Consider the following 26,107-nt stretch of genomic DNA (forward strand, 5'->3'; position numbering starts at 1 on the left):
GCCCACCCTAGTGACACTCCTCCTCCAGAAGGCCACACCTTCTAATCCTCCCCCAAAATAGCCTCCAACAGAGGACCAAGTGTTCAAATGTTCAAGATTTATGAGGGAGACAAAATGCAAAGAACTGCAAACATGAAACTCAAGCTGGCCACCCCAGAGTGGCCACTCAAAGGTGAAGTTGAGCACTTGTTTGCATGTGTGCTCCTCAGAGGTGAAGAGCTGGACAGACTCCTGGTGCACACACTAATAGGGAGAGGGGCCATGACTGGGTAATAAAGTGGTGAACTTCCAAGATGGCCGGCTTCTTCCTCACCCTCCTGACCCAAGACAAGAGCCTGACCAATTAGAACAAAAGCTGAGAGGGCTTTTCTCACACCAGGAAAGCCTTCCTGCTGATGGACCGGTGGACTGGACAGAGGTTCAAGGCCAACCTGTCTTTATTCAAAATGACCAACCTTATTTAAGGATTGTGAGGGGTGCTGAGGGTGGCTGGGAGTATGCCTTTCCTCGCCCATAATAGAAGCAAGCCTCTCTACACTGGCTGGTTTTCTCTGCGCCTTTCTGCCGTGTTTGTCCCTGCTGCTGCTGCCTGTTATGCTTGAGATTGTTCCTGCCTTTTAGTCCTATACCTGCAGACAAAATGAACCCGACCAGGACCCCTAGACTTTTCCTTTCTCCTAAGAAAGCCCTGTTTACAGAGGTCACTCACTAACTGCCCTACTGCCTAAGGGCACCTTTGTTCAATGGAGGAGCCCTAGCTCAGTTAGCTCTGGACAAAAGGAGCGTCACCATGCAGAAGAACCCAAACAATTCAAAACTCAGTCCCAACTTGGGAGACGCCTTCAAGCCTGGCAGCATGGAAGGCAGCTCTTATTTGCTCACAGCTGCCCCCCTGTGAGATAAAGGACAAATACAAAAACACCTGGAACTTCAGGAGTCAAGTGGTGTAAGCCACCAAGAAGCGTGGAAAAGTCATAGATAGAATACCTAGGTGACTCCTTAAAAAAAAAAAAAGAATGTCTTATCTCTTAATGTAAGTAGAAATAAACCAGACAGGGACCAGATTGATAGCTCAGTGGGTAAATGCTTGTCCTGCAAGCAGGAGGACCTAAGTTTCATCTCAGAAGTCACCCTAAAAATACGAAACAAGGTGTGGGTGACACGGTTGTAATCCAGGTTAGACAGGCAGAGGCAGGCAGATCCCTGAGACTGTCTGGTTAGCCAGCCTCGCCTACATGGTGCATTCCAGGCCAAAGACAGTACTTGTCCCACAAAACAAGGAGAATGGCACTTGAGGGATAGCCACTGATGGCCACACCCATGCAGACAGACATGCATACAGAACTGCAGATGTGGGGTGGAGGAGAGAGGGAATGGGAGGAAGGAGAAGGAGCAGGGAACGGAGAGTTGACCCACAGAACCAGAAGCAGGGGACACAGTGTTCTTGTTTTTTTCTACCCATCACTTTGAAAGTACCACTTCTTGGCTTATATATTTCAGAAATTTTCGTTAAGCATCAGTTACTTGCCAGACACACTATGCATTAAAGATAAAGAAGTAAGACTTCCCTCCTTATGCAAAACAGCTAATAGCTGGGGACCCAGAAATCCCACAGGCAGATGTATCTGTTAACAGCAATCACCATAAGAAAATAAAACTGAATAATCAGAAGAGGGAGGGGATGGAGGGAACAGGTAGAAAGGGACAACTTTAGCTGGACAGGCAAAAGGTGATGTTTGAGGTGCGAAGGTGTTACTGGGGAGAAAATGGCTCATAGGAAGCCAATCCGGCAAAGATGTAAGAGGCAAAGACTCATTGCGGAAGCATCACTGTGAAGTAGGAATGAGCCTGGAAGCTTTGGGGACAGATGGAAGCTCCATAGAACTAGCACACGGCAGGAAGGGAGAAGAGCTGCAAAATCAAAAGCTGGTCTTGTTGGAGAGTTGAGCAAGAGGCAGACAATGAAGGGCTTTTACTCAAAAGCAGCAGTGTAGAAATGTAGCTCATTGGGGAGCGTGCTTGCCTAGCATGCAGGAAGCCCTGAGTTGGATCCCCTGGGCCCACATGAACCAAGACGATCCCTTTCATTCTAGTACTTGTGGAGTGAACGAAGGAGAATCAGAAGCTTAAGGTTATCCTTAGCTGCATAACACTTTTAAGGCCCTCTCTCAAACTGCAGAAAAGAACTGGGTCCAAATTGTATTTGTAACTATGATCCCTTCAGGCTGTACACAATTAATCGTAAAGTACAAAGGACAGCCTAGGAAGAGTAGCTGCTCAAGAGATAATGTCTAACTCTTGATCTAAACCCATTATGCCCATTGCACGGATGAAATCAACTGAGCATCTACATGGTTCATGTAACATGATGAAAGTCACATGACTAAGAAATAACAGTCAAGATTCACTCCAGTGTCTGAGCAAAGCATACATGCCATCGGCAAGCTCCACACTTCTCTGTTATGAGATGAAGCTAGGGCCATTTTCAGAGTCATGAAACTCCAGACACATGGATTCCCAGGCCTTCAAATCTGCAACTCAGACATGAATAAAAGAGCATTCTGAAGCTAATCCCAGCAGCCCACGAAGCAGAGACTCTTGGGAGATTAGCCTTGTACATGTGGAGTATTTCCATTGGACCTGTTTGTCTTAAAAGCCAGCAAATATTAGGCTGCATGCTCATTCTGTGCCGAGGAGTCTTCCGAGTGCTTCCCATGTTGGATCCCTTGCCAACCACATTATGAGGCCATTCCTGTGGTAGGGAACGAAAAGACGAAGATCTCTCTGCTTGATTGTCTCCTGACAACAGGAGGAATACCCTGAGCCTTTACCACATTCCAGTGGATCTTCAGATCCTGCAACAACACATTGCACAGTAGGTAGTCAAATGCAGCCAATGAAGAGATGCCATATTCCTTGAAATCACTCACTACACACACACACACACACACACACACACACACACCCTTTGGTCTCATCTTCCAGGTACCCCACAGAGCTGTACCACCTAACTTTCTGAGTGATTCTGCAACATTCTGCTCATTGCCTCCATTTTGTGACTGAGAAGCCGAGGCTAATCTAAGCTTTCACCTGCTAAGCTAAGACTCTAACTCCCGGCCCCCCAAAGGTATGGCTGTTATCCTGAGGTCTGAGGGAACCTTGGAAATGAAAACATGAATCAGGGGTAAAACTAGAGGGTGGAGTTGCTGATAGTAACAGTCTTGTCCCAACTACTCTGCTCAAGTCAAAGGCGGGACTGTATAACTTTTTTTGTAATGAATTAAAATAAATTGAAAAGAATGATTGCCCAATTGTTGACTCTCGCTGATGCTGTCCTGGGCCATATGTCAGCTCTGGCATGGGATTGATGCAGGGGAAGAGTTAAGGCTTGAATTATTATCAGAATTAGGGTGCTTTATTGGTTCACATCACCCAATCTTCCCCAGCCATTATGGCTTCACCAAAACATTAAACTACTTTAAACTTTCATTTTCCTCTTAAAACTAAATTAGTTCGGAGGAAATTGTGTTTTCTGAGCTCCAGTTCCAGCCTCGGGCAGAGGGAGTTACAGTACAGCACACAAATAAACAACAATCACGGCCTAATTACTAAGTAGCAGGAGCGTCCCTGTCAAGTGACAGGTCCTGGAGGGAGGCAGGGCTCAAGTGGACGCCTCTGGAAGCCTGGAGATGTTGACATGGTAATCTTCTGCTCCTCTGGCCCTGAAAGACAAAGACAAAGGACTGTCTAAGACACCTACCAGGTCCCTATCCCCCCCCCCCCCGGGATGCTAACCTATGCCATCCTGTGTTTACTTCCCCCATTGAGAACCCTGTAGGGATAACGTAGGAATAGAATGTGAGCCAACTGCCAGACCTCAGTGTATGGCTGAAACTGAGCCACTCATTAAAGTTAAGACTATTGGATTAAGATCTATTTGCTGAGGATCTGTTGTGTGTCAGAAAATATGCTGTACTCCTTGTTTTTAACCGCTTTCAGAGGTCTATTCTTCCTGCCTACCCTCTTTGATAAAATATTCCTTTCATGCCAAGCATCTACCAAATCCTTTTGGCTTCAAGATTAAAGATGATCCTATTGTAGACCCTCCAGCAATGGAGTGGTTGAGGCAAAGCTAAGCACAGGACTTGCAATCATTGCAGGACATTGGTCATTTGATTGCCCCCACACCAACCATAGGACCTCTAATACCCTAAAAGTAAAACTGAGCCCAGCACAGAATATCAGTCATGTGACTGAAGCTAAGCCACTTAAAGGACCTCACCACTCTGACATAAGATTGGTTCAAGGGCAGCAGTAGTTGGAAGCCAAGCCAATCACAATTTTTCTCCAGGATTTTTCTGCTTAAAGCTAGAAATAAGGTTCTGTCCTCCTAGATCTAGAAAAAAAATACAACTTTATCTATCAATGGCCATGGGGGGGTAAAAGCCATCCTCAGAAAAACACAAAAGTGATGAGTGGGGGTGGCAGGCCTAGAAAACTGAGGCATGGGAGGAGACAAAGATTCCTGTCTCTGACAAGACTCCCATTCTGTCTATCGGTTGCATTGCCCAAGCCTATAAATCACTCCAGCTTTCACCTCCCATGAGTTTAATCAAGATGAAGTCCTATCCTCCAGAAAATCAAATAACCCCATTAAAAAATGGGGCTCAGAGCTAAACAAAGAATTCTCACCTGAGGAATACCAAATGGCTGAGAATCACCTGGAAAAAATGTTCAGCATCCTTAATCATCAGGGAAATGCAAATCAAAACAACCCTGAGATTCCACCTCACACCAGTCAGAATGGCTAAGATCAAAAATTCTGGTGACAGCAGATGCTGGTGAGGATGTGGAGAAAGAGGAACACTCCTCCATTGTTGGTGGGATTGCAGGCTTGTACAACCACTCTGGAAATCAGTCTGGCGGTTCCTCAGAAAATTGGACATAGTACTACCAGAGGATCCCACAATACCTCTTCTGGGCATATATCCAGAAGATGTTCCAACCAGTAAGAAGGACACATGCTCCACTATGTTCATAGCAGCCTTATTTATAATAGCCAGAAGCTGGAAAGAACCCAGATGCTCCTCAACAGAGGAATGGACACAGAAAATGTGGTACATTTACACAATGGAGTACTACTCTGCTATTATAAAGAATGAATTTATGAAATTCCTAGGCAAATGGATGGACCTGGAGGGTATCATCCTTAGTGAGGTAACCTAATCACAAAAGAACTCACATGATATGTACTCACTGATAAGTGGATATTAACCCAGAAACTTAGAATACCCAAGTTACAAGTTGCAAAACACATGAAACTCAAGAATAAGGAAGACCAAAGTGTGAATACTTTGCCCCTTCTTAGAACTGGGAACAAAACACCCATGGAAGGAGTTACAGAGACAAAGTTTGGAGCTGAGACGAAAGGATGGACCATCTAGAGACTGCCACACCCGGGAATCCATCCCATAATCAGCCTCCAAATGCAGACACCATCGCATATGCCAGCAAGATTTTGCTTGAAAGGGCCTGATATAGCTGTCTCTTGTGAGGCGATGCCAGTGCCTGGCAAACACAGAAGTGGATGCTCACAGTCAGCTATTGGATGGAACACAGGGGCCCCAATGGAGGAGCTAGAGAAAGTATCCAAGGAGCTGAAGGGGTCTGCAACCCTATAGGTGGAACAACAATATGAACTAACCAGTACCCCCGGAGCTCGTGTCTCTAGCTGCATATGTAGCAGAAGATGGCCTAGTCGGCCATCATTGGGAGGAGAGGCCCCTTGCAAACTTTATATGCCTCAATACAGGAGAACGACAGGGTCAAGAAGTGGGAGTGGGTGGGTAGGGGAGTTGGGGGGGAGGGCATGGGGGACTTTTGGGATAGCATTTGAAATGTAAATGAAGAAAATACCTAATAAAAAATATATTTAAAAAAAAGATGAAGTCCTATCATAAGCAGGTAGGGGCTGAAGGATAGCCTCACGGCCTCATCTCAATAGCTAAGTTACTGAGCAAGCGCTGCAGACAGGCACCTACATGACTCATTTCAGTGAGTTCCCAAATCCATAGAACTATGGAGGTGGTACCACGGATATGCCCATTTCACAGTTAAGGAAACTGAGGCACAGAAATAGTAAAGTGATTTCTCAAAGGTCACACACCTTAGCATTGTAGAATGAAAACAGCTCTATGTTGTAAACTTTTGTGATCCTTTGCAGAGAATGGTGTGGAAACCAGGCATCCCCATTCCCAGGTGTGGGAAGATTTAGAGTGTCAAAGCTTGGGACCCAGCTCTGAAGCCACCTTCTTCATCTGTCTCTCCCTTACTCCTAGACAAAATCTGCCCACTGGATTCTCTCAGCCACTGCACAAGCCCTGAGCTGATCCCTTTTTATTTCCACGAATGGAAACATCTTTATTGTGTTTTCTTTTTCCGCTGTATCTGAAGATGCTCCACGCTGCCTGGTGTTATTCTCACTGGTAGTGCTCCAGTCCACAAATGCCAAGGGCTGAAACTTCCCTGTTATACAACTGTTCCCAACTTCCAGGGCTGATTGCCCCTGGCAGAAGCAGCCCCAGACAGGCCAGAGCGTTTGATGCCGAGCGATCGTGTCAAGGCTGCCTGGGCATTTGCTAGTCCCTTTTAATTTTGAGAGCAAGAGAGTCTGGATATACAGAAATGAGGGGAAGGCAGAAAGACAAGGAGAGAGAAGGGCAAGGTGAGATAAAGCAGGGTTTGTGAAGCCGAAGTGAAGAGCAAAACCAATATCATCATTGCTCATTCCCCTGCTGGGTTCCTGATAAGACAAGGCATTTGAGATTGCTCCTGAAAATGGGGACTTGGCCAGGGTGACCTTGGATGCAAGAATTCTTCACTCACAAAGCAACCCAGAACTCTTCCTGTCCCAGGCCCTGCAGTGGATGTGGCCTGAGAAGAGTCCCTGTGCCCCTGTGAGAGCCTTGCCTGTGGCTGGGATTGCAAATAAGCCACCTATTCTGGCGTATTTTCTAGTAACTTCTTTGGGGAGGGAAGAAGGGACTTCAGTAACAACTAATGTGGGATGCTAGCGTGGTTTGCATGTAAGGGTCAAGTGTGAGTCTTTTGGCAACAAATGTGAGCAACCCCTGGTAGCTGGAGTGCCCTCCATCAGCTTCCCACCCTCTGGCTTCCATAAAACCATCATCCAAAATAGATTCCTCTCTGCTGGAGGCTGAAGGGAGGAGGGAACTTTTATATAGGGGGTATATTCCTTTCCTACCATGGATATAAGCGATTACTATAAACCTACAGGCTTAGAACCATACATATGAATCTACAGCCCTGGAGTCTGGAATTGGCTCCAGGGAAAAATTCACTTCATTGTCCTCTTCAGCTTCTGGTGGTCACCAGCAGTCTTTGGCTCACATTGCCTTCCTTCAAGCCAAGTTACTCTCATTCTATCAGCTCTGTGTTCTGCTCTTCCTCTGCCTCCCTTTCCTACTGTGAGGAAAGCCAGTGATTATAATACACCTACCTCGACGCGCCAGGATGACCTCCTCACTTCAGAGGTCAGCAGTTCCACCCGCTGCCTTTATTCCCCTCTGTGAGAACCTAACATAGTCATGGGTTCCTGGAATCAGGATGTGGACATTCATTTGGATGATTATTATACTGCCTATTATAGACGCTTTGGCAGAATTCTCCATTCTGTGTATGTGTGTGTTGTTACTGTTGATTTGGAATAGCATCTCAAAAGGTAGCCCAGGCTAGTCTCCAACTTGTAAACCTCTTGCCTCAGCCTCCAAGGGGATAAGAGATGTGCTCATGAAATCTTCACTAATATACAAGGTACCTATGGCCTCCTTTTTCTAAGGTCAGGGAAAAGATTTGACAAGTGAACTCAAAAACTTGCCTCTTACCACTGCTCCCCCAAGAAAATGATGTTTGTGTGGATGTCTGCTAAAATACTGTCGACACTCAAATGTGCTTGAGACCAGGCTGGCCTCAAGCTCTCGTCCTCCTTCAATGAAATTAGAGGTCTGCACAGCAATGTCTGAGAAGAAAAGCTGGAGAATCTCCAAGACTGCCCCTCCCTCCCTCATAAGCAGACCATGAGACCTTCTTGCATACATACAATCACCACAGTCTCTCCTAGGGAATGACACTCTTGATTACACCCAAGATGTCTTCCTGTGCTACTGTGTGGTCATGGTGCTGACACAGGTCCTGGATCGCCAGGATGTTGCTTCCAAGAAGACTTTGCTGTCCTATCAGGGCCACCACTCTGAGTGTTGTTGTGCAGTCCGGTGCAGCAGTACCATGGGTAGATTAGCACAGACTCATTTGAGGACCTTGGTGGGATTATGGGCTTTCTAGCCAAGGCTAGCTGGGTCACCAGCCAGAGCATTGGATTTAGATCCTTGCTCCAAAGCTGAGAGAGACTCCAATGAAGACATCCTGACATCTCAGGACAGATAGTTTGGTGGCTGTGGGTGGCTCAAGGGTCTTCTGATGCAGCCTATGTTCTGGACATGTGAGTTTTAAAGGCTCCAAACTGCAAACTGACAGTCTTTCACTGTCAGGTCAGGGCTGTCACTGGGGAAGGCCCCCTTCTGATTCCTTCTATGCCTCTCTCTGCCTCTCCTGCATTCACCCCCCCTTTTCTCTCTTCTTTCTCTCTCTCCAGGTCATCTCCCCCATCCCTCTGTCTCTGTGTCTCTTGTCTGTCTCTAGCTCTATCCTTCCACATGCTCTGTCTCTGCCTATCTCTTTATTTGCCTCTCTGACTTTCTTTGTCTCCCTATCTCTGTTTCTCTACTGGTTTCCTGTGTCTCTGTCTCCTGCCTCTGTCTCTGTATCTGTCCCCCTGTGTCTCTGTCTCTTATCTTACTCTCAGTGAGACACACTTTCTTCTCTGTGTGTTATGTGTGTGTTTATGCATGTGTTATTTGTATGTGTGTGCATGTGTCTGTGCCTATGTATGTTTATGCATGTGTTATTTGTATGTGTGTGCATGTGTCTGTGCCTATGTATGTTTATGTGTGTTATTTGTATGTGTGTGTTGTTGTTGTTGCTGATGTTGTTGTTTATATGTGTTCTAGTTTGCTTTCTGTTTCTATGATAAAATAGTGACCAAAACCAACTTGGAGAAGAAAGGGTCTATTTCACTTACAGCGTACAGTCCCTAGCTGAGGGAAGTCAGGGAATGAACTGAAAACAGAAACCTGGAGACAGGAATTGAAGCAGAGGCCATGGAGGGATGCTGCTTACTGTCTTGCTTTTCCTGGCTTGTTCAGTTTGCTTTCTTACACAACCCAGGAGCACCTGCCCACTGGTGGCACTACCCACAGTGAGCTGGGTCCTCTCATATCAAGCATTAAACAAGAAAATGCTCTGTGGAAATGCCTAGAGGCAATCTAAGGGAGATGGTCTGTCAACTGGCATTTCTTCTTCTCAGATAACTCCAGTTTGTGTCAAGTTAACAAAGGCTAACCATCACGGGATGTGGGGGGGGGGGGGTATTATTTGTGTATATATTAGGTGCCTGTATGATTTGTGTGCCTGTTGTTTGTGAGTTGTTTGTGTTTGTGTATATACATTGTGTGTATTGTGTGTGCACATGGTGTGTGACTTGTTTCTGTGTGTTTACATCTACTTTTTGTTTTCTTCTCTGTGCCCTTAACTGTCTTCAGGGCTCTGGCTTGGATCTTATTTTTCCCTTGGTTTGTTTCCTCCCTTACCTACTCTCCTCCTCTGTCACTTCAGCCTGTATTTCTCTTTGATGCTCCTCTCATTTCTCTGCGGGATGAAGGAGAGGAGAGTAGGAAAGACAGAGGCAGAGGAGGGGGCTATGTTCCATTCTCCCTCCCTTCATTCCTCCATCAGTCCCGGCTCTGAACTCAAGTGCCAAACTCTGCCCACACCCCTACAGTGTCCCAGTCAGCTAGCACCAGTGTCCCTCCCAGTCAGCTAGCACAGACAGGAAGCCCAGCCTCCCCTTAGTGTCCAAAGCACAAGAGCATTGGGTGGGAACAGCCAAGGCTTTTAAACAGGCTGCAGTTCTCCCCAGGACAGTCTGATTTTTCTCAAAAGAGGAGAAAGAACTGCGCAGTGTCCCCATTCACGGTCGGCACTTTTCCCTGTTAACTTTCTCCATGAGGAAACTCTGACATTCCAGAGCTTAGACGAGGGTTTGGAGAGGGAAAGAGAGAAAAGAAATAATTATGTGCCCAGCTCTTGGCAGTTGCACATTTTTTTCTTCCGTTTTATGTTCCAAGTCATAATCCTGCACATATAAAATTTAACCACCACTGCATTGTTAGCATTTTGCAGAGAGAATTCTTCAGCTATAGCAACAACCAATTTACTTGAAAGAATTGCTGGAGTCTGTTTACAGCCAACAGGCCCAGATTGGCTTGTAACACTCCTGGTGTACCTGGTGACCGGTACCCCAGCTTTTCCTCATTTGCTTCCTCATCTATGCAGTATGCAGGCTTATAGAAGTGCCTGCTCTTTGATGAACACCCCTCTCATGGCTTCTTTTCCGGGCAGGCATTGGAGTATTGCCAGAAAAAGCAAGAGGAGAGACTCCATTCTGGAACCTTCCCTAGCTGGGGTCACAGCTAGCTCTTCATTTGTTCTCTGGCTAACTTTGGGACAAATCAATAAACCCTCTGAGCCCCACTTCTGGTTTCTTCCATGGTAGATAGACAGCCTGTCTCTCAGGCTGGTGTAAGGATGGATTGGGACATTGGATGAGATGAGTCCAATACATACAAGAGACATGTCCTGTGTAAAACAGTGTATGTCTGTTTCACTCTTCATTCAACTCAGAGGATGAAGTCTGCCAAGCATTTGTGCTCACAAAATGGGTAAAAGAGGATAGGAGCCTTGCATGAGTTATGGGTGAACCTCCTTCCTACTTCTGAGATCAGACTTCATAGAGAAATACTAGCTATGACTTTGAAATATTCCTTCTTTCTCCCTGCCTCCTCGATATCAAAAGGCCTTCCCAGCCACACACATTTTGCAATTTTAGGACTCTAAAACCAGGGCACTGCAAAGAGTCCATAGCAGTTAAGACTCTTTGACAACAAAACCCTATCTTAAGTTACCTTAAACACCAGTCATTGATTGACATGGCTGGTATGCCCATGCCTGCAGTGGTGTCACACTGAGGATCCTGTATCCATTATCACAGCTTCTTCTACAACTTTTATCTGCTTCCTGAATCAGTCTGTTTATAGCCAACAGGCCCAGGTTGGCTTGTAACACTCCCTGACAACAGGTTTCCTCATTTGCTTCCTCGTCTAGAACATCATGTTAGCTATACACATGTTGGCTCTCTTCAGAAGCTGGGTCCTACAGTACTATATCCCAACGGTTTCAACACAACCAAGGACTGACAAGCTGACTCTGGTCCACTGCCTGCTCTGTAAATAAAGTTTTACTGGAGCTCAGCCCATCTACTCATTGGTGTGTAGTCGATGGCAATTCAGAAGCTTCAATAGCCATTGACAAGAAAGGAAGGAAAGAGAAGAGAGGCAGGGAGGAAGGGAGGAAAAAGAAACAAAGAAAGAATTCTCTGTGTCTGTCAGCACTGGGGCCATGCCAAAGGGTGCTTGCTGGCCTTCTCTACAACAGGCCCAGCTTGTGTCAGGTTAGAGTAGTGGTTTGAATGAGAATGGGCCCCATGTAGGGTCTCATACTTGAATTCACAGTCCTTAGTTGGTAGAACTGTCTGGGGAAAGATTAGAAGGTGTGGCCTTGTTGGAGGAAGTGTGTCACTGCGGGCAGACTTCCTTGGTTTCAAAAACCCACACCAGTCCCAGCTAGCCCTCTCTGACTCCTGACTCTGACTCCTGTTTTTGGATCTCAGCTCTTGTGGTTGTAAGCTCTCAGCTACTTATTGCTCCAGCACCACGCCTGCCTGTCTGCTGCCACACTCCCCAGCATGGTGGTCATCAGCATGACGGTCATGGATGCACCCTCGGAAGCTATAAGAAAGCTTCCAATTAAATACTTTCTCTTTTATAACTGCCTTGGTTTGTTGCCTTTTCACAGCCATAGAAATGAAGATTAAAATGGGGGAGGGGTATAGAGTCTCAGTGGTCAGGGACTTGGCTCTCCCTAAGTCACTCTCTGGGGCTTGGGAAACTCTAATAAGCCTACCTTCACCCTGTGGGTGAAGCTGGAAGGTGAAGCTAGCCAAAGCACCTTGATTGGAATTCCTCCCCAGCAAGACCATAGAGAACAGGAGAGGACTGTGTTCCTGGGGAACAGGAGAAACAAGGACAGCTGCTTGAGGAACAGGAAAAGAGTAAATCAGGCAAAACACAGGAACCCGATCCCACAGACTGCGTGAAGGAGCATAAGCCTCGCGCCCAGGGTCATAGGCACAAATGCAGACTCCAGCTTGCCAAAAGTGCTCAGTTCCCTAAGAAACTGTGGATACAAGTTTTCAGTTAACAGACAGTTGCTTCTCTTCTGGAATAAGAATTCATGTGGACTCCTGTATCGGGAACTCCAGAGCCTGTCCTCAGTGCCGATGACTGAGCAGAGAGCAGAGAAAACCAAGCAAAACACTATTGATCTTTCTGTTTGAGATACAGCCGTGGGCAGAGGCTCAACAACACAAACCTCTTAAAGCGGAGGCAGCGTCTGAAGCTGGAAATGACCCTTCAGACCCTGCCAAGGATGCCAGCTCCTTGTTCATCAGACTGTGAAACTCTCCCAGTTCCAGACAGCATTCCATGAGCACAGCAGACAAAGCCAATCAATCACAGAACTCTTTACCCCACTCTTCAATGTAATGGCCATACATGTGCTCATTCCACAATGGTTGTGTTACTCCTCCTGACTATTCATGTTCCAGAATCCTCATCAAGACACAAAGAAAAGCCTGCAGTGCCTCTCTCTAGTCTAAATACAGATCTCTTCATAATAGTCTCTCATTGAAATATATCAAAAAACCAAACACCCATCACTATGTGAAGAATAAACCTGAGTAACAGGTACATACAATACTATTGTTTAACCTTTAAAAGGGAAGAAATTCTGGCATCTGCTGTAGCATGGAGGAAAGTTAAATGCAAAGTAAAAGAAACTGCACACAAATGACAAATAGTATAATTCACTTAAATAAGGTCTCCATGCAGACAGAAAAATACATGCTTTCAGAGTCTAGATGCTGAGAAAATAGAGAATTTCTAAGTGAAAGTTCTGGGATTGGATGGTGATGGCACTGGCTTCTCAATGGTATTAGTGTCTTTTAAAACCACTGAATTGGCCGGGCGTGGTGGCACATGCCTTTAATCCCAGCACTCGGGAGGCAGAGGCAGGCGGATTTCTGAGTTCGAGGCCAGCCTGGTCTACAGAGTGAGTTCCAGGACAGCCAGTGCTACACAGAGAAACCCTGTCTTGGGGGAAAAAAAAAAAAACACTGAATTGTGCCTAAGGAATAATAGAGCCAGAGGACAGGAGGGGTCCTATGACAGAGCAGTCACACACGTGATCTAATAGCAGCTGGGGTTACATGCAGAAAACTTGTACAAGATCAGCCATGTGAGTGAGGGTGATGATGGCTCACATCTTTAATCCCAGCAGTTGGGAGGCAAAGGCAGGTGGAGCTCTGTGAGCTCAAGGTCAGCCTGGTCTACAGAGCAAGTTCCATGACAGCCAAGGGTTACACGAAGAAATCCTATCTCAAAAAAACAAAAGAGAAAACAGACTTGTACAAGATTGTGGGGCCGACATAGGAAGCCTATTTTGGTTGAATGGGGCTTGCTCCAGAAACCCAGTAGAGAACTCTACAAGGGACGGAAAAGCAAGCCACGTTCCCAGAGTCAAGTGCCTGACACTACAGAGCTCCCAACTCCAGAATTCTGTGACTATAGGTCAAGCAGACAATGCCCGAGCTTCTAACAGTCTGGCTAGACCCCACCCCCACAGTTATCTGACTATAGCCAGGTATGCTCCTACCCACAGTTACCTGGCAACAGCAAGATAGCCCAGCCCTCTATAAAAGGGACCCCTCCTCACTCTCTTTAAGCTCCCACCTTTCTTACTCTCCTCTCTAGCGCTCCTTCTCTCTCTTCCTTCCCCACCTCTCTCCACATGACCATAGCCGGCCTCTCTCTTTCTACCTTCTCTCCTCCCCCTGCCTTTCTACAATAAAACTCTAAAACCATAGACTGTCTCTGCTCATCAAGGCCCACTGTGCTTGAAGATGAGATAGGCTTTCTCCAAACGAGCTGCATCTAACCTCCTGCTCACTCCTCCTTTTGACCCCAGAACTGATTGAGCCATCCCCGGGCCCCCATTCTGTTCTCAGATCAGCAGTGTATGGGATGACGGAGGCTGACAACCTAATTCCTAGGACTGCCCCTTGTCCACCACCCGCCAAGTTGGGGTCCATGTACTGCACACAGTCAGACACCCACCCAGCCCCGTGGAAAGTGTGCGGCAGTCCATCCGCGTCCGCCTGCCCAGAGCACCAGAACTCTGGCAGGATGTGGGTTTTCCCCCACCCCCTTTATCTCCCCAGCACCCACTGCCCCACACAAGATCAAGATAGCTGAAAGTCCAGCATGAGTGGAAAAGTGGCTCATGAGTCCCCACCCCTGGCTGAGATGCTCCACCCCTGGCTGAGATGCTCCACCCCTGGCTGAGATGCTCCACCCCTGGCTGAGGTGCTCCACCCCTGGCTGAGGTGCTCCACCCCTGGCTGAGGTGCTCCACCCCTGGCTGAGGTGCTCCACCCCTGGCTGAGGTGCTCCAGCCCTGGCTGAGATGCTCCACCCCTGGCTGAGGTACTCCACCCCTGGCTGAGGTGCTCCACCCCTGGCTGAGGTTCTCCACCCCTGGCTGAGGGGCTCCACCCCTGGCTGAGGGGCTCCACCCCTATCAAGGCACTATTACAGCTACTGAAGGAAAGACAGTCACTTTTCTTTGGGAGTGTGGCTACGGTTGTCTAATCCCCTGTGGTTGGCCCCATAATCATGTGCAGATGGACGACACTAATGGGACTAGGGAGAGAATTTCAAATGGTAGAGGAGACAGGAAGTTGATAGGGAGACGTGGGAGCTGTGGAGAGTTGGAGGGAGGAAGGAGGTGTATGTGGTCAAAGTATAAATTGTATGTATGCATTTATGCATGTGTGTATGAAATTTTCAAAAATAAAATATACTTTTAAAATAGCTCGTGTAAAACAAACTGTCTCTAAGGTGTATTTCAGGTTCTGCATTGTTCCTGTCCAGCTTGGCCCCACTGTCTTTCATGTTCTCCCCTCACCCAAGCTCTTTCCCCTCTGGATACAGATTGTGATAATTGCATGCCTTTTTCCCCCAGGTCCTAGAAACACTTGGTTCTTCTCCATCCTTGCAGTCCGGGACTTACATTGACATCCTGCAGATCTCACTGCGAACAACCTTTCTTCTGTAATTCTAACTGGATCCCACTGGAGTGGGCTGTCTCTCACTTCCTCGGTGTCCTTGGCTTAGCACAATGGCTTCATCTCCGTTCCCCTTGCTCTATGTCACAGTGTGTCTGTCTTTCTGCCACTTCATCTTGATATTTGCAGAGTCATACTGAGCCCAGCACACACAATCCATAGAAACATTTCCTCATCATGCCAAAGCGCCCAGAATACCTGACCCCAAGCATCAACGGGTATAAGCTCACCTGAGCATTTGTTTTAAAATGTAGGTTCTTGGGACACTGAGCTGGCTCATGGGCAAAGGCACTTATCACCCACCTGACAACCTGAGTTTGGTCCATGGATCCCATGTGTTGGAAGGAAGAACTCCTGCAAGGTATCCTCTGGCCTCCACACATAGTGACATGCTTCAGTACATACAGAGACACATAAATAAATAATGTAAAAACTTACTTTTAAAATATGAGTTCTGAAATCACTCAGAAATGTAGACTACTTGTCCAATATAGATCAGAAATGCCATTGTGGAACCTACCCTGTTGAGGTAAATTTTAAACACTAGTCTATGAGGACCTCCACCTGAGGTTGAGGGAAATAAAGCTTTGGCTTTAAAAAGAGTGCTACAGTGTGCAGCCAGGTATAAACTTCCTTTAGATTACACTGCAATCTTTTACTTCACATCCAATCTACTCTGTACTTAGTCCCAAGCAATTACTGTTAAATATTGTCATTGTGTAGCTTGTTTTCCTATAAATAGCATAATTATGAAATTTTCGCAGATGTTGCCACTTTCTACTTAATTGTCTACACCTGGGCTATTTTAACCACTGAGGTTATAAACCTGGAACAGGCGCCAGCGCTCTCAATGAACAGCAGCCACAGACTGAGAACTACCAAATCTACTGGCAAGCTGCAGAGAGGGCCGCCCAGACGCCCATCTACTCATTTAAGTAGTATCAGCTGAGGTTGGTTTGGTTTTTTGGTTTTGTTTTGTTTTGTTTTGTTTTTTTCATATATCGTGCAGATGAACCCTGGGAATCTGGCTGAGGACAAGGTAGAATGATCTACCAGTTAGAGCAGCAATGCCAGCCATCTTAGAGGCTGCTCCAGCAGTACTTGATAGAGGACATGTCTGGTGAGAAGCAAGAGACAGAAACTTCCTACAGTGTACTAATTATCCATGGTCTTTTATGGCTTCTCATTGTCTACCTGCTCCAAATTCTTAGCTGAGCAACTCAACCCTTCCTCTTGGCCATCCCTGGGCCAGAGTGATCAAGAAAGGAAAGTATTCTGACGTAACTAGTCTAGCCCATGTGTTATCCCTGGGGATGAGACGAGGGGGCTGGGCCAGCACTAAGCCAACCGTAGACTGAGAGCCAGCTGCAGGTAGTTCCTTTTGGTTGCTGATATTAACAGTAAACTGGAAAGAGCCTAGATCACCATGGAGACAAACCTCTGGGCATGTTTATGAAGCTTTTAGACTGGGTTAACTGCAATCAGACCCACCTTGGACGTCTGCTCTACCTGTTGGGGTTCTGAGTTGAATAAAGAGCGGAGAGTGAACCAGCCACCAACACTCATTGCTCTCTGCTTCCTAACTGTGGCTGTGATGCGAGCAGCTGCCTCAAGTTCCCGCTGCTCTGCCTTCCCGCCGTAATCGACGACACCCTTAGACTGTGAGCCAACATAAACCCTCCCTTCCTTGAGCTTATTTTGTCGGTATTTTGTTGCAGTGGCGAGGCAAGAAATAAAGCCCCAGAGAAAACCCTGTGTTGTCATCGGCAAAGGGGGGCTAGTGCTGAAGAACCCCCATGAGAATCCCAGTACTTTCCAGAGAGCCCCTACCCCTCAATCCCAGCTTGGTAACACCGCTACTCTAGGGGATTATGAATTGATAATATCACGCCTCATCCCCATCCCTAGCCCTGACCCACAGTTTCCTGAGACTCCAAACCTGTCCCTGATAGATCCCCACATCTGCCATGACAGGATGAGGAAGTGAGGACTGGCTACAGATCACAGACGAGGCAGAGAACCTAACATAACAGATGGGCACCTGTCAGAAAAGCCCTCAGGAAGAAATGTGGCCTCTCAAGGTCTCCTGCATGTAGAGTTTAAATTTTTCCACTGCACCCAGGCATGGCTATTAATTAATATTATTATTATTATCTCTCATTGAGATGGATGGGAATACTAATTACCCCTCTCATTCAAATCTCTCCATAGTCGTACTTATCTTTAGACAAATAACAACATACAGGCAGATGACTGATGCTCCGTGTTTAGCTCGCGTTCGTAACTGAGTCGTCTGTGTTGATCTCCCTGCCATGGGCCTGGGCTCTTTGCTTCTTTTCCTCTTTTCCTCTCTTCGCTATTCTTCTCCACTGCGCATCCTTCCCTCTTCCACGTTCCCTCCTTCCAGTGGCCATACCATTAGTTCCTTGGCTGGGAGCAGAGAAAAGGAGAAACCTCTTGAAATAAAGCATGGCGTGGTAAAAGAACAGTAGCTTCTTTCCCATAAAATCAAATATGCAACCAAAACCCAAGCCTGTTTCTTCTCTTCCTTAATTGTAGGAACTTGAGATAGTATCAATTGCCCAAAGCTGCCTCCATTTGGGATGTCATGGGTACTTTTCTATTGATGTCATTAGACACCACAACCACTAAAACTTCTAAAAGAGTTTATTGGAGGTTTACAATTTCAGAGGCTTAGCATCCATCCCCTTCATGGTGGAGAACATGGCAGTAGGCAGGCAGGCACAGCACTGGAGCAGTGCCTGAGAGCTCACATCCTGGTCCACAAGGATGAGGAAGAGAGCTAACTGTGATCGGAAGCTCTCTCAAACCTCAACCCCAGTGACACATCTCCTCCAGCAAGGCCACACCTCCTAATCGTTCCCAAACAGTTCCACCAAGCATTCAAATATGTGTGGGCCATTCCCAATCAAACCACCACTTAGGGTAAATACACAAAGACCACCCAAATATGAATGAATAAAAGCCATTTGTTCAAGGTTTCTTATCATGATGGGATCAGTCATAATGCTTGAATCTAATCAAGATGCAGAGGAATGGGAGACAGCTAAGGCAGAAGACCAAGAAAATGTTAGTTGTGCCCTGATGGGGGTTTAGCAACAGATGCTGGAAGAGGCTCCCTCTCTCAATGAGCATCCTGCCTGATGCATGGCAAATGCACACCGAGATTCTTTGGTTGATCCTGAGCCATAAGCAAGAGCAGAAGTCCTGGCAATGAGAAGCAGAGTGGTGCTGTCCTACATTGTCTGACCATTGCCATGTAGAGACCGTGCCATTGGTACTGAGGGTGAAAACAACGTCTAACAGTAGATATGGAGAGGAGCAACAAGAAATGACATGTAAATTGCTCAACTTCACACCCAGCATCTGTTTGTACACTTAACAAGTAGCTTCTTTGTCCCTGTCCTGATAATGGGAACCCCACTGTGCGCAGACAAGAAAAGTCTCTAGGCTTGCATGGCTCCTCTTCTAGTGTTAGAAGACACCCATAAAGTATCAAGCAATAAAGGAATACATGCCAAGTTAAATGCCTAGAAAGAAATAAGGGGTTGAGGGGGCATCTTCTACTGGACGTGAGAGGTTGTCACTTAGATATAGAAGAGGTGTTCAGAAAAGACCTTCCTGGAAAGATGATGTCAGACATGGAGGCAACCTTTGCCATTCAGTGGCTCAGGAAAGAGCCAACAACAAATAGCAAACAGGATACATAGGTACAACACATGACATCTCAAAAACATAATGAAGGCCAGAATGGTTGCAATGGAGTAACTGCTGAGGACCAGTGAGGAAAAAGTCTCAGAGGGGCAGGCATGTCACAGATAGGCTACTGAGCATGCTCCATAGCTTTTACTTTAAAAGCAAAGGTGAGAAACACATTGTTGGTTAAAATGGTGCTGCCTGGTTTTCCTTGAGGATACAAGATTAGATGTCTTATTCACCCCAGAAAGGCAACAACAACAGACCCAAGGAACTGTTCCAGCCATGTCTATGTTGATAGGTGAATACTTTATAGGATTTCTCTGTAGCTGTTATAAATACCATGACCGAAAATAAACTGGGAGAAGAAATGGTGTAACCTCACCTTACAGTTTATAGTTCATCACTGAGAGAAGCTAAAGCGGGAATTCAAGACTGGAACCTGGAGGTAGAAACTGAAGCAGAAGCCAGGAGCTAATGCTGCTTACTGGTTTGCTCTGGCTTGTTCATCTACCTTTCTCATATAGCCCATGCCAACGTGCCCCAGGGATGGCGCTGTCTGTAATGGGCTAAGCCCTCACACACCAATCACGAATCAAAATAATGCCCCACATGCTAGTCTGAAGGAGGCAGTTCCTCAGTTGAGGTGCATTCCTCCCCGGTGACTCTAGTTGATTCAAATTGACAAAAAAAAAAAAAAAAAAAAAAACACTAAACAGCACAGCTCACTTCCAAGAACAAGAGCCAATCAGGTACAGGAGCATGAGTGGCCTCAGAGCAGCTACATCACAAGAAAGTCCCAAGCTAACATGAATGACAACCTCCCCAAAACTCCAAAGATGAGGTACCCTCACCACCACCTTTATACCCTAGTACCATGTGCATCTGAAAGAGGACTGCATGCATCAGGATGGGGGTGGGAGGCTCCTCTCAGGTGATGCTCTAATGACCTTCCCATCCCCCTCTCCTATGAGGAAACATTGACAGGTTCAGTCTTAAGAGGACCCTGTGAGATTGATCACAGTAGCCGATGGAAGGTGGTGATGGCCGTGTCATGTCCAGAGGACAATGTCCACAGATGCAGCTGTAACGGGAACTCAGTCTGCACTTTTAGCGTATGCTCCAGAACTGCAAAAGCGCCATCGTGGTCTAGCTGTGGGCTATATCATCAGACCTGGAAGGACATCATGATCCGGTGCATGTGGCGGAAGCTGAAGCCACAGAACCTGCCAGTGGGCAGGACTCGAGGGAAGATCAAGAAAAGTGAGGACTCAAAGATGGGCTCTGGGTTTGATGGATAGAGGAGCCATAATGTCATCTTAAGATCTGTGTTCACCAATTGTGGGCAAGAGTTTGGAATTGGAAGAGGTAAGCAGGAAAGGACTGTGAGTGGAGGGAAGGAGAGAGGGCAATCTCACCAGCCTCTGGCTTCTTTTAAAGACAGATATGAAATAACTATCCCGAGTTCCATGCAGGTGCCTTCCCTTCCATTCCTGTCCCCTCCCCTCTCACCTGGGGCTGAGATTTTTCTCCCAGCTGCACAGTGCGGGCAGCTGCTGGGGGTGGAGAGAGGCACCCATAAGCCCTGCATCACCCCTCTTTCTCCACGGAGTGGGAGAGCAGGGTCTCCCTGGCCAAATTTCCTAATTACCTTCACAGCAGCTCTCGGAGGCCTAGTTGACACTCCTGGAAAACTGAAATGCATCTAGATGAGGAGCCAAGCAGGGAGCTGGCCTGCTATTGGTCGGAGATAACTAAGCTGTTGTCCGAATCTCTCAGAAGGGGCTGTTCAGGAACATTAGCTAGGTCTGCTGGCATTTTGCAGGCTGTAGCATGCAGAGAGCTGGAATGAGCCAGGCAGGGGATGTGGCGGTCATCAGAAACAGACTCTGCCGGGGCTGTGGGACTGCATGGGTGTCCTGGAGATAGGGGGAGAAGGAGATTCCCGCACTTGTCTGGAAGCTACAACAGATATCCTGTCTAGGTGCTTTAGACAAAAGCCCTCCTTAGAGGTGCACGGAAAGAGAGTTTAAGCTTGACTTGAATAACCCAATTTGCCTCTGTAGCATTCCATTTCTCACTGGTAAGATGGAGTTACCAATGCTTTCTTGAGGGTTCTGCTCAAGACTCAGAGAAGCCTTGTATACAAAGTAGCCTCAGGACAGTGGTTAATGCTACCCAAGCATAAGGACCAGAGTTCAGATCCCCAGAAACCCAAGTACACATCGGTCATGCGTCTCGGTCTGTATGTGATTCTAGCTTCAGAGAACAGAGACTGGAGGAATCACCAAAACAAGCTGGAGACCACATTAGCCACACTGCCAAGCTCTGGGTTTGACTGAAAACCCCTGCCTCAATTAATAAGGTAAAAAAGTGATCAAGAACAAATCCCAACATCAACCTTGAACAATCCCCAACATTTGCACACACACATGTGTGCATCCATACACAAATGAAACAACACAAATACATACATTCATGCCATACACAAGCAACTGAAAAATAGTTTAAAACATTAAATTAATATCTCATAAGGTCCCTGAAATGTGACAGATGCTCAGTAAAAGCCCAGTAAATGTGGTTTCTCAGTTCCACACTCACTTTGTCTGTTTTTCCTGCTACTTATTGTTTGTTTTACTTTCGTTTCCATTTTGTTGTCCGTGATGATTTTGTTTCTGATATTTTTGCACTACAGGGTAGGTAGAGCCCATGATAGTAGTTTGGGCTTTTATTTTAAAATCAAAAGGAACTTCTAGGAGGGCTAGGGCAGAGCACTGGTAGGCAGCGTGTGCAGTGCTGGCTCCGCAAACCTCTGCTGCAGTGAGCCCTCGCCTCTGGCATCACTCTCTTGGATCATTCCTGAGGTCTCACATTTTCAGACCTACTCAATACCCCAGACCTCTCCTGGGTTCCTGCAGCCACACACGAGTTACCTGCTCCATCTTCCAACCTCACTACTCACCCCTGACCTCCCTCTTGCCCCCCCCCGCCCCCAATTCTGCGAAGCCATCTGATGGGTGACTCTCAAGGTCCTGCTTCAGAGATATAGTAGCAACTGTTTTTGAGATGTTCGCCATGCACCACACATCGTGGGAGCATCTTCCATCCACTCTCCCATCCCATCATCACGTCTACACACAAAGCCAGTCTTCTTAGTGTCTTCATTTAGAAATAGACAAACCGAGGCTCAGAAGAACTCAAACACCCCCTGAGGATGCCAGTGAACAAATGGCAGGGCAGGGCTGAGGGGGCAGGGCTGGGAGGGGGAGAAGGGTTGGGGCTGGCAGAGCAGGTCTCGGGGAGCAGGGCTTCCTTCTCCTACTCTATTGAACACAGTGTACTTAACCTAACCACCATGGTGTGCTTGTACAATGCCATCTCCCCACCATGTGTTCTGCACTTCCTCCTCTCTTCTTTTCTCATTCAAAGTCCATAGTAACCCAGAAAATGAGAATTTTTCTTCAGCCTGACCTGACCATTTCACATGTAAAAAAACAAAAAAAAAAAAAAAACAAAAAACAAAAAACAAAAAAAAAAATCAAGGTCTGATAGTAAAAAGCAACTTACCCAATGCTGAGGGACATAAACACGTAGGACATAAACGTAGCTTTAGACGAGGTTAGAGATAAGACGTGGTACAGCAATGGAGCATCATCCCATCAACACGGACTCACCCATAGAAGAGGAGAGTGCTTGTGCTGTGTGAAAACTTGAAGTAACAGAGTCTCTCTCTCCCTCTTCCCCTCACCCCCTCTCCCCCACAATGCCTCACTTTGCATGTGTGTTCCAGGCATCACACCCAGGTCCTCATGCTTCTTACCAACAGAGCCATCTCCTAGCCCTCACAGGTTTGCTTCTGCTTATGACACTAAACAGTCACCTTTAGTGTTAGATCAGGAGAGTAACCCTTGTCTTCTCTGAACGCTTGTGATGGTTTTTCTTAAGGGAAAAGTGAGGGCATCTTCCCCAGATCAGTGCCCAAGAGGGAGCAAGGGAGCTTTCTGAGCTGTCAGTCAAAGCTCCATTGGGATCGCTGTCATGAGTGCTCTTGCCTAGGCAAGATCTTGAGATGTGTTGGTCCTGAGCACATCACAAGAGGAAAAGGCAAACTATCATGGCTACTGAGAACACAGCCTGGCTGTCCACTAGCGATTGACTGGGACTGGAATCGGGGTTCACATTGTTTCCTTAAACAATCTGAGGATAACATCATCCTCCTTTGAAAAATTAGTGGTAGAAGTAACACATACATACAACACAACACACACACACACACACATGCAAATACAACACAGTACAGCACACAGAGATGTACAACATAGAGCACAAACACACACACACACATATATATGCACAAACACAAATGCATATAACACAAAGCACACAGATGTACAACACACACAGTACACACATATACACAAATGCATACACTGCCCTGTTATGAATCCTGGAGGAAGTACTGAGTATAAAGAATTTATCCATGTTCCAAATCAGTGAGAACTCAAGACATGGTACCTTAAACATCAGGAAGCCCCAGTAGAGATAAAAGAGCCCAACACTGAAGTAATAGAAAGACATAGACAAGTGCAGCCTCCTGTATGGAGCATCAATGGTGAAATGGATCAGAAAGACCTAGCTTTGACTCCTAACCACCGCAGAGGCCCAGTAACAAGTGTCCACTGTCAAAGCCGCGATGCTTTATGAGTAGAGTGGTCAGGCTACAGCAGGCTACTCAGTCAACTTTGGGCATGTCTCTCTCCACCCACAACATCCTGCCTAGCATTCCACAGAGGAGACAGAAGATTAACCGTCACCCCCGCATCCACTCTGTTTCCTCTTTAATGGGTTACCTCCTCCCAAGAGTCCCCTCCATCCTTCTCCATCATCTGCAGGCTCCGCCCACACCTAACCACTTCTGCCTTCTAACTACCTCATGGCTCCCTGAAGATTCAGGTTTTTGTCTTTCCCACTGGTTCATTTTCTCTCTATAAATTTAGCTCTGCCACCCTCTCCCAGGAGCAGTCTCAGAGGCCCTGCCAAGACAAAGATTAGAATGTTTTCAATATGGCCTAATTGTGCTTCAGGGACTGTGTAGGGTGTCTCAACCCTCCCTCGCTTTCCCATGATAAACAGCCTCTCCTCATTGACTCCCTTTCCATCCAGGAGGCAACCATCTCCTCCAAACTGCGTCTCTCTCACTGAAGAGCCCTTTGTTTTCTCTGAGTCCCTCTGTGTGTGCTCAGGTGTAGGCGTGTCTGAATGGCTTTGCAGTGTTAACCAGAGCCCTCAGGTGTTGAAAATACCCTAAACAGCAGAGAGCAAATGTGTCCATTCTCCAGCCCTGTGGCTGGTGTTTCTGAAGTGGCTTCTGTAGGAATCTAGCCATGTTTCAGTAGGAGGATGGTTTCATTGCTGATCTGGAGAAGAGGTGAGGTGTTGACTAAGGATTTGAGTATGAATTGTGGTGGGAATCAGAAGACAGAGCCAATGTAGTAATGTTCAGGAGTCAGAGAGCAAAGTGAGGTTACAGAGAGAAGCAGTCTGAGCTGACACGAGGAGTAAATTGGAAAATGGGGAGCAAAAGGGGATGGCGGTTGGGTAGCCAAAAAGCCTAGGGGTAGCACTACACCAGCATCAGAGCCCACCCACATACACCTTCCCTGCTCTATCACTTCATGTCAGTGAAATCAGCTACAGCAAATTATTTATACCATAGTCATGGGCAAATGCTACAATCAGAGCATTGTGCAGTGCTTGCTTGAAACTGGGCTGCTAGCCTAGATGTCCATCAAAAGATGCATGATGGGAGCTAGAGAGATGGTTCCTCAGTGAAGAGCATTGGATTTTCTTCCAGAGGACGCAGGTTCAATCCTTAGCACCCAGATGGGTAGCTCACAATCACCTGTAACTCTACAAGAGATCAGATGCCCTCTTCTGATTTCTCTAGGCATGGCAAGCACATGGTACAGGGTCTATACATGCAGAGAAAACATTCATATACATAATTAAAGGTGCATGCTTTTTAAAATATGTTAGAGCATGACATGAGTGCAAAAGGATTTGGGGGTTTTATATACATCTGTGCATATATATAATATATATGCATATATATTATATATAATATATATATGCAAACTCTCTAATGAAACCCACTACTTTAAATACAAATAACATTTGATTAAACAATAAAAAGAATGAAACTGCCATTTGTAGAAAAATGTACTGAAATGGAGTTCTTCATCTTACATGAAGTAAGCCAAACTCCAAAAAACAAGTAACATGTTTTTTCTTGTGTGAAGAACCTGTGTGTGTGTTTATGTATGTATGCCTGTTTGTGTGTATTTGTGTGTGTTTGAATGTATGTGTATATGTGTGTGTGTGTGTGTGTGTGTGCGCGTGTGCGCGCGCGTGTGTGTGTGTGTGTGTGTGTGTGTGTGTGTGTGATAAAAGCCCAAGAGTTCAGAGGAAGAACAGGGCGACTAACGGAAGCAGAGGCAGGCATAGGTTTCAGGCAAGGGGAGCGGAATGGGAGGATGGTAGGAAGTAAGAGTGCAGGACAATCTGTGTGTTGTACAAATATAATGAAGTTCATCATCTTTACTCATCTGAAATAGAAAAAATAAACACATGCACTATTTAAACTAGAGAAATCTGGCATTGAGCATTTGTCAGTACACCACTGGAGAGCTGGTGGGTGGTAGAAGACACACACACAAATACAAACAGAGTAACAGATATGCACACACATATTCTCTCACACACACATACACACAGTACCTGGGCAAGGAAGCTTAGGCAGGCCGTGGTTCCTCACAGAGCCTTGGGTGCATAATCTGTATTGAGTAACCTTCAAGTGATTCATCCAGGTAAAATGTTCAACATCAGAGCCTGAAAATGGGAAAGATAGTTGTGAAAGCTAACCATGGGGTGTGACATGGCTAACAGCTGTGGCCA

The 26,107-nt window shown here is 46.4% G+C and overlaps 1 long non-coding RNA gene across 4 annotated transcripts; it reads right to left on the bottom strand.

Moving 5' to 3' along the window:
• On the bottom strand, positions 1–26,107 carry Gm29936. Of its 4 annotated transcripts, none has more exons than XR_875877.1 (5): positions 22,721–23,442; positions 17,680–17,866; positions 15,740–15,828; positions 3,610–3,722; positions 1–2,855 (listed from the first exon to the last, which is right to left on the bottom strand). It is a non-coding gene; the product is annotated as a predicted gene, 29936 (long non-coding RNA). The 4 variants fall into 4 exon arrangements; XR_384640.2 differs by lacking the exon at positions 1–2,855 and adding an exon at positions 20,805–21,072 and having other exon boundaries at positions 2,862–3,722; XR_875878.1 differs by lacking the exons at positions 1–2,855; positions 22,721–23,442 and adding an exon at positions 25,931–26,107 and having other exon boundaries at positions 2,862–3,722.

The sequence above is a fragment of the Mus musculus genome, chromosome 16 (assembly GCF_000001635.26).
Source record: "Mus musculus strain C57BL/6J chromosome 16, GRCm38.p6 C57BL/6J".
NCBI classification, from domain to species: Eukaryota; Metazoa; Chordata; class Mammalia; order Rodentia; family Muridae; genus Mus; species Mus musculus.